The sequence below is a fragment of the Eleutherodactylus coqui genome, chromosome 11 (genome assembly GCF_035609145.1).
Source record: "Eleutherodactylus coqui strain aEleCoq1 chromosome 11, aEleCoq1.hap1, whole genome shotgun sequence".
Taxonomy (NCBI): domain Eukaryota; kingdom Metazoa; phylum Chordata; class Amphibia; order Anura; family Eleutherodactylidae; genus Eleutherodactylus; species Eleutherodactylus coqui.
The window spans coordinates 90,329,334-90,346,231 of record NC_089847.1 but is presented as its reverse complement, the minus strand read 5'-3'; the positions used below and the strand labels follow the sequence as shown (position 1 = coordinate 90,346,231).

Sequence of the window (16,898 nt, the reverse complement as noted above, 5' to 3'; positions counted from 1 at the left end):
CCTTTGTCTTTTTGCTCATTTCATGTCACACACTTTTCCCACAATAATATGCATAAAGCAGTACCACAAGTAGTGCCCGTGTGTTTGTGCCATAAAGAAGTGCCCATACAGTGCCACTTAGAGTTAAACCACCTTTTTTATTTAAAGTGCTATATTGTTAGACTGTACTACCCGCAAGGGGCGGCAATAGATGCCACGTGGCTTAAAGTAGAAATAGTATTTTACTATAACCAGACCCATCTCTGGCCTGACTGGTTGTTCCTGCCCCTCTAACCTCTAGAGCACATGTACTGAACTTAAAGGGGTTGTCCCGCGGCAGCAAGTGGGTCTATACACTTCTGTATGGCCATATTAATGCACTTTGTAATGTACATTGTGCATTAATTATGAGCCATACAGAAGTTATAAGAAGTTTTTCACTTACCTGCTCCGTTGCTAGCGTCCTCGTTCCCATGGAGCCGACTAATTTTCGGCGTCTAATGGCCAAATTAGCCGCGCTTGCGCAGTCCGGGTCTTCTTCTTTCTTCAATGGGGCCGCTCGTGCAGGATGCCGGCTCCGTGTAGCTCCGCCCCGTCACGTGCCGATTCCAGCCAATCAGGAGGCTGGAATCGGCAATGGACCGCACAGAAGCCCTGAGGTCCACCGAGAGAGAAGATCCCGGCGGCCATCTTCAGCAGGTAAGTAAGAAGTCACCGGAGCGCGGGGATTCAGGTAAGCACTCTCCGGTGTTCTTTTTTAACCCCTGCATCAAGGTTGTCTCGCGCCGAACCCCCCGTTTGAAAAAAATAAAAAAATGTTTCGGCGCGGGACAACCCCTTTAAGGCCCGTGGGCCAAATGCAGCCCGCCACATTATTTTATATAGTCCATGAGGACCGGACGCAAAACAGCCTCCTCTAGATCTGAGGGTCCTGAGCTGTGCCAGGAAGACTCTTGGGTGCACTGTGGACTTCTTTGCAGTTTGCCGATGAATACCAGGATTATGGCCGCCATCTTAGTCCTAAACTGCAACGTTGGCTCCATGTGGACTGAGCTCTGAGGCTGTTACTGCAACTTCCGGATTGTTTGATGTGCACTCCCCTGTCTGCTTCTCCCTCTGAGCCTAACAGTGCTGTATGTCAGGGCTCAGACCGTATGGTGGCTTGTATATCCTGGCTGATCCTCGCTACTATTCTGCAGAGGACAGTCTGTTCCAGCCAGCCTGTCCATATCTGGTGAGCCTGCTGCACCAATCAGAGAGGACGTTGTATTATACTGCTGTAACCTAGTAAGTAAGGACTCTGCCCTAAGACATTTTTGGGGAATTTTTCACCAGGTTCTCCTAACTCCCATAATTTTTCCTTTTCTCTGACTACCTGGCAGCTTAGAGTCAAGTGTCTGTATTGAGGGACTTGTGCCCCAATTTTTCTGGACCTAAACCTTGCTCTTACCTGTCTGTCCCCCTCCCTTTTTTAATATATCCTTTAAAGATACAATTGCAAACAGCCCTTTGAGGGCAAATTAGTTTGACACCCATGCTCTAGGACAACCACTTGCCGTTGCATATTTGAGGCGGGGGCATAAAAAATCCAGCCATGCAAGTAACTTCATTGACTCATATTAAGGACCTTCCAAATACAGAACTAATGCAATATGAAATACTCTTGTGAATGAGGATTTATATGAGATTTCAGATTTTATTTTATACCTCACCACAAGGTGGCGCTCATCAATACTTATAGCTCAGTGAATATACTATCTCACTTATCAATCTCTTCACTTGGCCAGTTTGAGCTGAAAAAAGTAAATGTTTAACAAGAACCTCTGATGTTACACAGTTTATGGCCACATACGGTACCTGACACTACAAGATATGACTGATAAAATCTGGCACTATATGAGGTACATACATGGAATTGTGTGTGTGTGTATATATATATAAAAATGTGATTGTTCTCAGCAAGAGAAACGACGTAATCTTGTAGATATGATACCTTTTAATTTTTGTTAGCCATTAAAAGGTATCATATCTACAAGATTACGTCGTTTCTCTTGCTGAGAACAATCACATTTTGCTCTACTGGCTAACACGGTACCAGATCTTTGTTTTCATTATATATATGTATATATATATATATATCTCACATTGTACAACAAGTGTATAGGTGCAGAAAAAATCTTTATGACATTCAAATGCATTGGGTGCTGTGGTCCAGGGCGGCTTCAGATGATCGTATGCAGAAATACGCACGTTTTAGCACAATGCATTTGCGCAGTGAACGAGGTTGATTTGCGCACGTCTGCAGAGTTTACTGTACATTTTTGCGCTCGCAGGATATGGTTACATGGACGCAGGACACACCCCGGCCATGATTTAAAAGGCTATTTAGCCTAATGAGGTCCAGATGTGTTCTCTTTTACACTGAATTGCGCAGCGTATTCCGCATTTGTTTCTAAAGTTCTACGGGGCCCTTTGGTGCGTAAATATAAAGCATATTCTATTTTTTGCACACGTTAAAGTGAACGAACCCATTGAAATAAAAAATTCTATTTGTGTATTGTGCGCGTATATTTTGGGTAAAAACGTTTGTCTGAAGCCGCCCTCAGGCTGCAGAAGGGCACCAGACTGCTCTCAGCCTTCTCCTGGAAATCCTTCTAAAATAGTCCGTCATAGAAATCAGCTGATGACAAGGCTCTGCACGCTGAAACCCCTGGCGAGAACAGCTGCGGACCGCCACACGTGCTCAATGTGGAAGAATTTCATGGTGCTTATTATACATGGTGGTCCTTCAGAGCAAGAGATGCTTCTTCCAGATCTACTAGCGGATGGCTGAAAGAGGAGAACTGCTTGGTGGCTGTTATTTGGGAATGCTTGGGTGCTACTATGTGGGCACTGTATGGTGGCATTATTTAGTGCATTGTATGAGGGCTCCTCGACAATGTATAGGAGTATTGTCTTGCTTATATAGCACCAACCTATTCCACATGACTGTACATATTTTTCATCACTCAAGCGCTGCGGAATAAGTTGGCGCTATACAAATAAAGATTATTATTATCACTTACTCCATCCCTATAAGACTCACAAACTAAATTCTGAACACAGCCACAGATGGGCCAATTTTTGTATTGAACCAATTTAAAGGGATTGTCCAGTTACTGGGCAACACTTCCCCTATAGGGCCCGCTGTAGTAAAATAACAAAAAGACCAGTACTTACCTGTCTTCTGCCGCCATGATCCAGCGCTGCAGCCTTGCTGTGGTCCCGGTGTTTGTTGTGGCAGATGATGTTACGGAAGTCACCTGACAGCTGCAGCCAATCAGAGGTTGCAATGTCAGCATTCCAAACTTCTGGCATCTTGGCGTTTAGGATATGACCGCTGATGCCAGTTTGGCTGCAGCAGTTTGGCGACATCATCTGCCAAAAGAAACACAAGGATGACGACTAGAGATGAGCGAGCGTACTCGGAAAAGCACTACTCGCTCGAGTAATTTGCTTTATCCGAGTATCGCTGTGCTCGTCCCTGAAGATTCGGGTGTCGGCACGGAGCGGGGAGCTGCAGGGGAGAGCGGGGAGGAACAGAGGGGAGACCTCTCTCTCCCGCCCGCTCTCCCCTGCTCCCCGCTGCGACTCACCTGTCAGCCGCAGCGGCACCCGAATCTTCAGACCCGAGCACAGCGATACTCGGATAAAGCAAATTACTCAAGCGAGTAGTGCTTTTCCGAGTACGCTCGCTCATCTCTAATGACGACAGGGCAGCAGGTCCTGCCCTATCTTTCATCCATGTAGTTAATACCAGTCCTATCTTTTCTCGCCCCTACTATTAACGGGCGAACATACTGCAAATGAAAATGGTTTTGTCCTCTTATGCAGCCGTGATTACACCAGCATTGGATCATCAGGCTGACGAATCCATCCTTCCTTAGTTATCTAATATTCGCTCCCTCTTCCTATTCTATGCTATAACATAGTATACAGACAATGGTGCAGATATCAAATACAAGTCGGATTCCTAGCAATCATCAGCCAATAGCCATCTTATTTCTCTAGTCAATTAGATGAAAACTTTTTGTTTTTCTGTGTTCTCTAAATGGCATAAGGACACAGAATAGGTTTCACTGACAAAAAGAACTACCCACAAAATTGAGGCAAAGTTGCCTACAGTTGCAACTTCCCAGAACCCATAGTGAATTACCGTGTGTTATTTCCAAAGATGCCGCAGGTCAATAAAAATCAGAGTTTCAGAAATAAATGATTAGTGTTACATTTGCAGACCGAAAAACTAAAAAAAAACTTTCAAAGGAAACCTGTAGGAAACTCTGCACATTGTGTGTAATCGGATCAGTGCCGTATTATAAATCTATATGCCAGCTGCGCCTCCCCTTGGTATCAGCAGAGGGTGCCACTACCTTGGATCAGGATCTGTAACCCTGGCATTTATTTTTATTGGGTCAAATATCACTTTTCCAGCTCAGCCGATAAGAACAAGTGGGAGATTGTCTGAGGCTGCAGATTTTCACTGTCTAAAAATTAACTTGAACTGCTGACTTCCGCAAATTATTGGGCACTTCCCCCCTTGTACTGTGCAGCTCAGCTAGGTTCATTTTCTGTATGGAGCTCTTCCTTTCTAACACTTCTCATTTCGCTCTTCCTTTGACTTGCGGTAAAAAGATCTGTCATCTGTAGAATTTTGTCATCACTGTCCTGGGGTCGCCAATGAATGAGTGGTGCCCCCTGTTACTCTGTGTCACACCCCCTCCTCCCTCTCTCCTGTAGGGGCAGGGTTCCTTTTCTCACACTCATCTCCCTCTCTTCCCCCACCTCTCTGTATCTCTCCTCCTCCTCTTCCCTCCTTCTGTCTCCCTTCTACACATCTCTGGCCTCCTCTACATCAGGGAGTGGATTCCGGCTACATCTCGGTGACAAGGACCTCTTGCCAGCAGTGCCACCCAGCAGGTAAGATGTCACAGTCAGGGGGTTGCTTAGAGGAAATAGGTGTCTGTTCTCAGTCGGATCTACAAACCCTTTTGCTGCAGCAATGTTATTTATTCATGAGCATTATTTAAATCCCTTAAACCTTCGTCACGGTCATCTGCTAAGCAATGTGTGACTGAATGTTCGCCGGCTTGTTCCATCTACGCCTGTTCTATTTGCATTACCTTAACTGTTGTGCTGCCAGAACCCTTTACAGTAACACTTCCGACTTGAGGAGCATTGTAACTTTGGTCTACTTGCAGGTTACGAGGGTCATTCCAGGTTTTATGTGTGCATTCTCTTACGTCTGGTAGTTGCCATGAGCAGAATAGGTCACCTATCAGTCTTTCATTCATTTTATTTAACACTTGACTTTTTAGTCTATTAATACAAAGAACCCTTGCCTACATGAAGAACCCTTGCCAACATGAAGAACCCTTGGCTACATGAAGAACCCTGGCCAACATGAAGAACCCTTGCCTACATGAAGAACACTTGCCAACATGAAGAACCCTGGCCGCCCATTCAGAACCTTCCACACCATGAAGATTAATTCTGCAATTCTCATTCTAGATGATGGGGTAAACCTTCCCGTAGGGCACTGCTAAATATTCCAAGAAAACTTTAACTTTACCGTTTCCAGTGCCAATCTTCAGTAATTTCAAGGGTACTTGTAAAATGATATATAGCCTAGTCAGCCCCACATCTTTAGATTAATCAGCCCATATATGATTTTGGGCCTCAGTGACGTTTTTCAAGCCTGATTTCGTAAATGCCCTTGATACTACTTTGGTTTGCCAAGGTGCCTTTCTGTTTCCATTCTACATTGGGCATCCTTCTCCTGCCAACTGTGGGTGAAGGATACAAAAAAGCATATTAGCTTGTAGCAAAAGCATACATTAGTATACTTTTTGATAGGGATGACTAATCATGATATTTCTGAAGATACTTGACTGTAGCTATAGGACATTTGAAGCTACGCTACTGTATATAATGGATCGGAAGGCTGCATGACCCTAAATGGAGCCAGAATGGTGAAAGTGATTTTGATCTCTATGAACTGTGATAATTCATGTAAAGCTGGATGTAACACAGGCGTTCCATAGAAGGTGGCATAGAACAATAGACTAAAGACTAGAATGATGATAATGCCATCGGATTAAGAGGATTCTTAATGCTATACTGCATGCATAATACATAATGCAATAACCGCAGACAACCTTATGAGCAAGGTCTTACACCAAGAGCAACGCTCCCGCTGCTGTGGACCCATTGCTCAAAGCTGTCTATGTATAGGTAGAGTCTCGCTTCATCTTGCCAAAAAATGCGGCTGCGTCGGTTTTTACGGAACGTGAAAAAAATATGATGTTGCAATTCCAACAGAATTTTTTTAAGAAGCAATTCTAACGGAAAAGTCACGTCCATGTAGAAGAAGGATCAAGATGCCATAAATGTATGATTGGCGTTTCTTTTCATTTCTTGTCCTCCCAAATGTAACACCTGGTCAATAAGGTAGAATATGCAGTTTGTAGTTATACGGTATAGTGTGTGCTCTCCATAGGGATTGTGACCTCTACGTTTCATAGGATAATAAGAAATGCCGTGGTGAAACAATAGATGGGTGGTATATAAAAATGGCCTGCTAAGGTTTGTCGTATGATGATATTTGGACTTGTACAATGGTTCAGAGGGGAATAAGGACGCCGGCACATTGATGCTTATTAGGTTCATTTCGGATTGCTTGGAAAATGTACAGATGGTGTCTTCCTATTCCTCTTGGGAGGGTAGAAATTTGATATATGTATATTTTTGCTAGTCATTATGAGTTACCATCTGTGCAGAAAGTGGTCTTCAAAGATGAAGCTAGACATCATGGTTTATATAGTGCAGATCTGGAAATAAATTGTGTAAGATTTCTAAGTCTTACCATGCACATGAGAAAGCTTGCATTTAGTTTATAGCCCAAGCATGCACATCATATCAATAGTGATAAGTGGCGGCCAGACAACTCTGGGGCCACTTAGTTTGGGTAAAACAAAGGTTTTGGTCAATATCTGGGCTATCCCCTTATGCTCTAGATTGCTCCATCAAATTTTAAGATAGATCCATTCAAATCACTGCGATCAACTAAATTATATCTAATGTGCCAAGTCAACTGTTCCACAAATCGGGAGGTTGGGGTGTCCTCACCCCATTCTATCAGGTGTAGTTGTGGCCTTCTTCCATTGAAATCTATGAGAGTGTAAAGGCTGGAACCTTTGTTCAGCCACTAGAATAAGAGTCGGGGACCCTCATTTTACCAATAAATATGGTCCCAGAGGTGGGACCTCGAGCTATTAGACATTTGTCGTATTCAATGGCATTAATGTCTAAGGGTTTATTCATATGGACGAGTTTAAAGAGATTTTCCAGGGAAATACCATTAATGACCTATCATCAGGATAGGTCATCAATAGAGTTGAGCGAGTATACTTGCTAAGGCACATTACTCGAGCAAGTAGTGCCTTAGCCGAGTATCTTCCCGCTCGTCTCTAAAGATTCGGGGGCCGGCGGGGGGGTGACAGGTGAGTTGCGGCGGGGAGCAGGGGGAAGTGGGGGGGAGAGAGAGAGAGATCTCCCCTCCGTTCCTCCCCGCTCTCCCCCGCCACTCCCCGCCAGCCCGAGCGGGGAGATACTCGGCTAAGGCACTACTCGCTCGAGTAATGTGCCTTAGCGAGTATACTCGCTCATCTCTAGTCATCCATAGTTGATCTGCTGGGGTCCGCCGCTCGGGGCCCTAGCTGATCAGCTGACCGGGCGCCCGCTATCAGTGTCACTATACACAAGGGTATGGAGCGGAGGCTGTTACTCATAAATCCAATGTGGTGTTAATTTATTGTAGACTGTACAGGGAAGTATTGCGCAGCGGTTTGTACATAACACAACGCTGAAAACTAAACTATTACAAAAATGTAATCTTTTGCCAACGAACCCATCTGAACAATCTATTAGTACAGGGATGGAAACACTCAGCAGAAATCATCCCCTTAAGTCGCTGGATGCATTCACTTAGTAATCGCCCTGTTATAAAAATAGGTTCATTCTCAGACTAATATCATTAGGAAAGAGGTCTTATATAGAAAAAAAAGATTTGTCTGATTCGTATTGTATTTCAACTATAAAAATGACAAATGGGTTCCACGGTCTAGATGTTTTTATATCTCATTGTATGTGTGTTAATAGCTCCTATGAGAATGTACTGAAGGCATGGAGCTAGGTTGGTCGCACTTTCCTGAAAAAATAGCAGTCAGTATGAATTTTGTAGTTGGCCCAGGGATATATTTCAAGTAACAGCCCGTTTACAATCAAAGATGATTGCTTAAAAGATGGCTTTTGAGCGATCATTTTGCATAAACTACTGATTGATACTAATGCCTATTGGTACCTTATTAATGTGTGTGAGCCGCCAAAAGCAATATTCAGAGAACAGCGGGTGGTCTGTTCTCTGAATAGATTCCCTTTCTCCTGCTATGCGGCTGACAGCTGAGATAATGTTATCAGCATCCCCGCAAAAAACACAGCGTGAAGTCCATGCTATCAGCTCTTCTGCTGAACAATGGATTTTATGCCGAACATAAAATCATCATTCGGCAGAAAAGTGAAAAATGGGCACATTTACACGCATAGTATGTTAGGCCAAAAAAGACACATGTCCATCCAGTTCAGTCTATTCCCACCCCCCACCCCCTCCTCATGTTGATCCAGAGGAAGGCAAAAAAAAACAATGAGGTAGAAATCCAACAAGCTCCTGTGCTGTCGAACATTCTGGGCAAGTGTAGGGCATGAAGACAGCAGTTATCAGCCACTTATGGCTTGTCATCCTTAAAGTGAATCCTGCTGTTGTTTTTTATTGCTGTCTGGGGCAAGTGCCAAAATTGCGGCTTTTTGAGGTTTTACACTGGGCTCTTGCATTTTTTTTTAAAAGTAGGAGGGGCTCAGCATTAGGAAGGATGGCCAAATGGTCCATCAAATTTACTATAATTTACGCCAGAATCTGGCTTCAATTATAGCTGGAAACCTAGGTTTCAGTCTCGTACACGGAGGTGCCACCAGATACAACAAATGTATTCAGAAGCATGTGCTACTTTGTTGCATGTATGCAAACACAAACTTTACTTAGACCAGAACATGAAATGCCAGTCTTTGTAAATATGCCCCATTGTGTTTGTGGGCTTCTGCTTGTACTTCACTCCTTAACGGCTTAAACAGACGGGTGCATTGCTAATACACTCGCCACTACGGAGCGTAATAGCACATGAACCAGGTAAAAGCACGCGCGGAAAACAAATCGGGGCATGTTCTATTTCTGTGCGGGTCTCGCAGAGGCCCACACAGAAATGTCAGTGGTGACGGGACAGCTCGGCTCTGCGCATGCGCCAGCAGGCTGGCAGCCAGCGCATAGCAGAGACGGAAGACGCCGGGAGCGGGTGAGCCGCAGGTCTCTGCGGGGGCACGGATCTGCATCCCGATGCGAGAATTCTCGCAGCGGGATCCGACCCGGCCGTCTGCAGGCGGCCATAGGAGCCCCAGTTGCAGGGTAAAAACATCCCTGCAGTGTGACAATAGTCACTGACAGAGCTGGTCTGGGGTCTGCTAAGATCCTGCAGCTCTGCCATGCCAAAGGGACCCTTGCGATCACGTAATCGTTAGTTCAGATAGCAGAAATGGCACTTCCTCTATTCTCTGTATAGCGCTCATTGAGTGCTATGTAGCCTGCAAAAGAGAAGGCAGAAGCCATTAAAAACCACTTCTGTCTTCTCCGGGTCCTTAACTGTCACTGACAACCGAGCACCCAACCTGCTCCTGCTTGATTGCAGGACAGGAGTTTTAATTCCATACTGTATTTTTAATATGGTGCGGGATTAAAGCCCAGGACCAAGCACTTGGTCCTTAGTGAGTTAATGTTCCTCAAATACATCAAAAATGAGAAAATCTTTTCAATTAAGCAATTATTCCATTGTCTCTTATTAAAAAGGAGAATCAGACCCTTATTCTACTGAAGGCATAAAGCAGGAACTATGTGTGGGCAATGTCTCCTTGATCCTCTCCTTCTCCATACAATTTGCCATTTTTGCCTTTACACACAACAATGAAGAGTGAAATATGATTGTTCTCCAAATAATCCCATACGATCATACATGCAGTGGTCTTCTATGCAACTTCCAAATAGTCAGCCTGATTTCCACACATTTCTGATTATTTTTACTTTTCATGTATATTTCTAAATCTTCCCTTGAGTATCTACTTTGAGGAATCTCAATTCCTACCGATTCAGAAATCTTCCAGGATGGCTCTCTGGTCTAGATAAAGGAGTGGTCTTTTCATAGAGGTGGTCTTTTCAACTGTTTGATTGTATTTCCAATCCCAGCCACAAAAAGTTTATACACAATATTAGGGTTGAGCAAACCAAACCAACTGAACCTTGTTGTGGGTGGAACTTTGCTAAAAGTTTGATTCACGGTGCATCCAGAGAAGAAGCAGGCAGTGCAGGTTCTCTTGTAGCTCAGTGGTTGGTATTGTTGCCTTGCAGTGCTAAGGTCCTAGGTTCAAATCTGCAAGGCGTTTTTATTTTCTCCTTGTGTTTCATAATAACCACCTTTATTTATATAGCACATAGAGTGTATACTACACAGTGCCTGACATCACTTGATATATTCTGTCCCCATGGGGGCTCACAAGTGTGGGAAGAAACCAGGGAGAACATACAAACTCCATGCAGATGTTGCCCTTGGTCTGATTTGAACCTAGTGCCCCAGCACTGCAAGGCAAAAGTGCTAACCACTGAGTCACCATGCATCTTCTTCCTCTTTCTATTCAATCAATGTATGTACTATATTAATAAGGGTGATTATTATGAAAAAGAGACCCACACAAACACCATGCTGAGGTTGCCCTGGGCCTGATTTAGGGCTCCTGTCCACGGGCAAATTTTCATTGCGTTTCCCGTGGTGATAACCCGGCCGCGGGGAACGCAGTGAATGCTCTCCATAGCGTTGGTATAGAGAGCGCAGCCCCCCTGACCACGAGCGAAGAATAATAGTGATTCTCCACTCGTGGCTGGCAAACCGCAGCATGCTGCGAATTGCTGCGATTCTCAGCGGTGAGCCTATCTGTCAGTAGATTCGTCTGCCGGCTCCTGGTCCAAGGCGGCGGCTCCCACGGCGGATCTCCGGGATTTCGCAACGCCTGTGGACAAGCAGTCTTAAACGTAGGACCCCAGCCCTGCAAGACAAAAGTGCTAGGTACTTAGTCACCATGCTTCTTCTTCCGCCTTCAGTGCTAAAAGCTGAGCCACAGGACCACCACCGTCTGGCTGGGATAATTATTTCAGGGGTATTGGTGAAGTTCCGGATTGATTCAAACTAATTCTAACTGAGCCAAACTTTTTCTGAAAATTGGCAAACCGGCCGAACTGAACTTTTCAAAAGTCTGCTTATCTCTAAACAATATATATTGTATGCCACTGAGAAGCTATATAGTTAGGGGGGAGATTTGCTAGAAGTTTGGATGTTCAAATTACCCTTCCTCTAGAGAATCCACAAGGGACTGTATGCACCTGAGTTACTTCATTAGCACAGTACAAGATGCGATCTTGAGATGTTGCTCAATAGGTGCATATTAAATTACCATTCGTACAAGACGTACTCCTCTCCCATGCCTACAGCAAAAACCAGGCTGTACAATAACATAAATGCTGATTAATGACCACACAGAAAAGATTGAAATGAAGATTATTTATTTCAATCTACGGTAAATATTTTAGATTGACTGATAAAAGACTGATAAACCAAAATGGAAATCTACAGCTGCCTCTGCATCACAAACTCATCAAGAATCTAGTAGATTATCTAAGGAGAACGTTAAAAGTTATCCCCACCTTAGATATTATGACATATTTACTGCATGTGCCGTATATGTCAGATGTATGCTGGTCCCACCTTTGGGGCCTTCGCTTATTTACAGAAGGTGTCTGTAATTTCCAAATAAGTTAATGGAGAGCCATGGACATTTCTCCATTCATTCTCTGCCTGGATGTGCTGGACAGAAACCTTCTCACTGGGCAGGATGGGGGTCAAAGGATTACTGTTCTGGAGATAGGTGTGGCTCTCATAGGTACAACCTGTATCTGGTAGACATTGATGGCATATCGTATGGATATGTGATAGATGTCTAAGGTGGGAATATTCCATATTTTGTAAATGTCAAGAAGATTGTGAGTAATGTCTATTAGGCCCTTTAGTACTGTAGAGCCATAGGCTCCCAGTGTTCTGTTGTATGATGCCTCCATATGGAACCATATCATGTAGGTATTCTTTCCTAAAGACAGGGTTGGTATTAGTGTATCTTCACGCCACCAGGAAGTCCTGGTGGAGCCAAGATTGACAGGGGGTGACACCACCTCTTGCTGATTGGCTGCCGAGTTGCTTGGGCCGCAGGTCCTGGAAGCGCACTAACGATTAGCGGCAGCAAACCGCTGACACTAGAAGCGCACCGTGGGCTCACAAAATATGTGCAGCAGCAATGGGCTTCCCCGGCAGGGAACAGAAGGCGGAACCTCAGTAAGTGCAGAAGCGACTACAAATTTGATTAAGCTGTCTTCCCAGTGCCTCTGCCGCATAAGCACGCTCCCCCTGACCTCCCTTCGTTCTGGGCTGCGGAGCGGCCGTCATGGTCCACACACGCATCGGCTGTCACTGAGCTGCCAGACGGCTGCCGTGACGCAGCACAGGGCCATTGGCTGGCCGGAGCCATCAGGTGTTAACCTGCACATCCAATGGGGGATGCCAGCTCTGCTCACACTGCTATGTGCAGTGTGTCAGTGGATTTCCGCCTGCGCTGCAGGCTTACACTGAAGCTTACTTTTCTTCTGAGCCTTACATTATTAGATGTTCATGCTGCCACGGGCGTAACTATAGAGGATGCAGGGGATACAGTTGCACCTGGGCCCAGGAGCCTTAGGGGGCCTATAAGGCCTCTCTTCTCCATATAGGGAGCCCAGTACTATGAATAAAGCATTTATAGTTAGGGGCCCTGTTACAAGTTTTGCATCGGGGCCCGGGAGCTTCAAGTTACGCCTCTGCATGCTGCCATGTTACACCTCAAACATGGTAGCATTTACAGCTGATAATGTAAGCCTAAGAAGCTAAGTATCCTTCAGCCTAAGGCTGTAGCGTTGGCACAAATCTGCGGGGGTCCACACTGTGCTGCTAGGACGTTGCTGCCTTGGCCCTATCAGGAACTAGGGGTGTAACAGGGGCATTCCTCCTGTCAAACCCCTAACTTCCGGTGGCGTCAAGATACACTAATACCAACAGGGTTTATAGGACATAATACCTTCATGATACAGCATCAAAATTTATTCTGTCCAAATTCATATGATTCCCAACCAAAGAGCCTCCATGTGAAATTGGAGGTGTACAGAAGTGCAGTATGGCCTCATAGACTTTTATGTGTACAGTAATAATGCACTTGGAAATGTACATTATTTTAATAAATGACCAGAGTAATATGGCTTATGCACCACATTCCAATATACACTTGTGCCCACTGATCACATGGATATTTGTGCCCCAGTTTTCTTTTGGCTAACACAACAAGGGCTGTCGGATATGAAAAGTGAAAGGTGCCTCTTGCCGATCAGTAATACAACTTTTCCTTGTAATATTTGGGAGACTGGGAGATACTGCATGTGCTAACATACATATTCCATCATGGGTTTGGGTCTGGATTGCTTTATTGAAGGATTTGGATAATTGACCCAAATCAAATGCTTCATCAGGAACAAGGTGACAGAAGTGATAATGCAATATCTAAAGCCCCATTTACACGCAACGATTCTTGTTTGAAGGAACGATTTAACAATCTTTTTGCTTTCAAATGCAGAGCGTTTACACATAAAGATAATTATTTTAATGCTTCGCCTTTCTCCTTCTTAGCTATGTAAACACTGTATATATTTGCTCAGTCGGGCGTGTGGTTATGTGCAGAATCTCTAGCAGGAGGTTTTTAATTAGTGCAAAGAAGAAGCCATTGTCTTCAGCCACATGAGTCATTGTGTTTAGCTGGGCCAACAATCACTCTTTCCTCAAGTCGTTTGAAAGACTGAACAACTAAAGGAATGCAATTTAAACCTAACAACAAGTGAACAAACTAATAACTCTTTTTATGCAGACTGAAACTTAGCGATTAACGATAAGTGAATGACTAGTGCACGACGGCCGCGCGTTTACACGTAAGGATTATTGCTCACTTTTGCTCCTTTGAACGAATTTTGAGCGATATTGTTTGTAAATGAGCGTTTACTTAGGCCTAGTGCCCACGGCCGTGACAGGCTCCGCAAGCGGAATTCCACAGCGGAGCCCTACACGGCGCCCCGCAAAGACCCCATACTTACCTCTGGATCCGGAGTAGAGCGCATGACGCGACCGGCGCGTCATATGACACGCCCACAGTGTCACATGACGCGTGCTACAGCGAAAGATAGCGTGACGGACGGCTTTTATTGACTGCAATGGAAGCCATCCGCGCATACGCCTGTGGCAAATAGAGCATGCCGCAGGTGAGTACTGGTGAATTCACGGGGCGGAATTCCGTGGGGGCATTCCGCACCGCGAGCACTGAGCTATTAGGTTCAATAGAACCTAATAGCTGCAGAGCAACGTCGCGGATTTCCGCCGCATATCACGCTGCGGAAATCCGCCCGTGGGTATTAGCCCTTAGACAATACTAGAAATTGTTGTTTAATGTTGCAACTGAGTTTAATGTTGTGTCTGTAAAAATGTTTGCATCCCAAGGAAGGGTGAAAGTTGGCAAAAGAAGCTGTGGGACTGGCTTGACAAGTCTTGCCATTCACAGCTTTTCCAACCTCATTGTGCACATATATCAGATGGCACAAGCACTATGTTTCATTCACAATTAAGGCCAAAAAACCTCTAGAGTTGCCCCGCAAGAAAAAGCAACTTCACATCTCCGCAGCTCCCTGTGCATTTCTGCCTTTCCATCCTGTCACATAGACTTCTATGGTCATATATGCAATATTGATGTTTCATCTACCTCTTGCTGTATATATAGGGAGCAATGTGTCATATAAAGCCAGGATCCTTCCTGGGTCCTAGTCCATGCTTCTTCTACAAGGGAGCCAGTGTTAAAGGCAAATTAGAGTATGAACCATAACACTTAGTATGCACTAACCTTGTAAGAAGTTAACTCACCATAGCCTTATTCTAAAGATGCAAAGACAAATACGTCCCCCAACATTACAAGTAATTCTCTCATTCTGTTTCATAGCTCACATATTGCATCCAACCCACTGCAATCCAATTCTTTTCATGTACTGATGAGCCGCCCTCTGTCCTTACACGCTCCGAGAGAACAGAAAGTATACTACATGATCCAATATTGTTCCCGCTAAGCTCATATATCCTGGATTTATCCAAATCCTGTCCTCAATTTTATTATGAAGATATAGAATTTAGTTCACAGCTTACACTGGTAGTTTTTTCTTCATGGCCATCAGACCGGACCTTGTGAGAACACAGAATACAGGTTGACTTTAATGGCACCTGGAGGACGGTGATGAGGAATATAGTTTCGCCACAACTCTGCAGGCAAGTTACGTTCTGTTCACATTGGCACTTTTCATCTTTTTTTTGCAAGGATTTTGGCATTTATGACAGCAAGAATAATGTAGTCTGCAGCAATATTCTTGGCAGCAAAAATACCAGAAGCCTGCCTGTAAAAGGGATACATAAGAATCATAGCAGTCATCAGAGCAGACTGTAGGTAGGTACCTAAGGTGGTCCATGGCGCCCTTTTACAAAGGTTTCACCCCTTAGGCCTCGTTCAGATGATATAGCTTAATATGTTCGCATTATAGATCCAAATTTTATACATTCAGAGATATACTTGTGTGAAAGAGGCCTTAAAGGGGTTGTCCTAGTTAAAGGGGTTTTACGGTGAAATACTATTGATGACCTATCCTCAGGATCCTAGTTGATCGGCTGGGGTCCGTTGCTCAGGACCCTGACTGATCAGCTGAGCAGGCGCATGCTGTCACAAATACACAGAGGTTGGAGCAGAAGCAGCGGAAGTCTGAAATCAATGGGAACCGTGCCTGCCGTTACAAGCATCGGCCACTACACAGAGGTTGTCACAGAGACTTCCTCTGCTTCCAATCCGACCTCTGTGTATTTGTGGCGCTGACGGAATGCACCCGCTCAGCTGATTGGTCAGGGTCCCAAGCAACAGACCCCGGCCAATCAACTATTGAGGATACTTCATCAATAGTATTCTCAATGGAAAACCCATTTAATTCTTTTATATAGTTTATGTGCGCAAAACGTAATAAAAGCAATACACTCAGCATATTGCCGGAGCGCATCTGCCAGGTGACGTCACCGGGTCTTCTGGCCTGGTAACATCCTATAAACCTGTCACTTCTAATGTAGAAGTCCCCAGCAAGTTTACAGGATGCCACTGATGATGCTCCTGTTGGGCCTTCCATTGGTACAGTGGTGATATGGGTAAACAACTACTTGATCACCACAGCCGGAAGAAACAGAAGATCGAAGGTTCGGAGCTGCCGACTAGGGAGCAGCGCGGCAGCAGGGAGTTGATTATTGTTATCTTTTTATTTATGACTCCTCCCCCCACTGCCATCAATACGTTATAACTGGGAATAGCCCTTTAAGTCCTGTGATTTGGGTGATAGGTACATGGTCTGTTTCACATGAGCTGTCCGTAATACGGATCCAACAACATACGGACGTATGATGAAACAGGATACATCGATGTTCCATCTGTATTGCTTCTGTATTTTCATTCATTGGTATTGTCTTCTATTGGGCAAACACGGATCAATAAATGCAAATACAGATGCAATACTAATATATTCATATTTTATAGGC

The 16,898-nt window shown here is 44.6% G+C and overlaps 1 protein-coding gene across 1 annotated transcript in view; it reads left to right on the top strand.

The window, feature by feature from the left end:
- Positions 1-4,581: 4,581 nt before the first annotated feature.
- SLC25A22 (solute carrier family 25 member 22) overlaps positions 4,582-16,898 on the top strand; it is a 59,211-nt gene continuing 46,894 nt past the window's right edge. The window contains exon 1 of the mRNA XM_066583010.1: positions 4,582-4,935. The gene's annotated coding sequence lies outside the window, so the exon portion shown is untranslated. The remainder of the gene's footprint in view (positions 4,936-16,898) is intronic.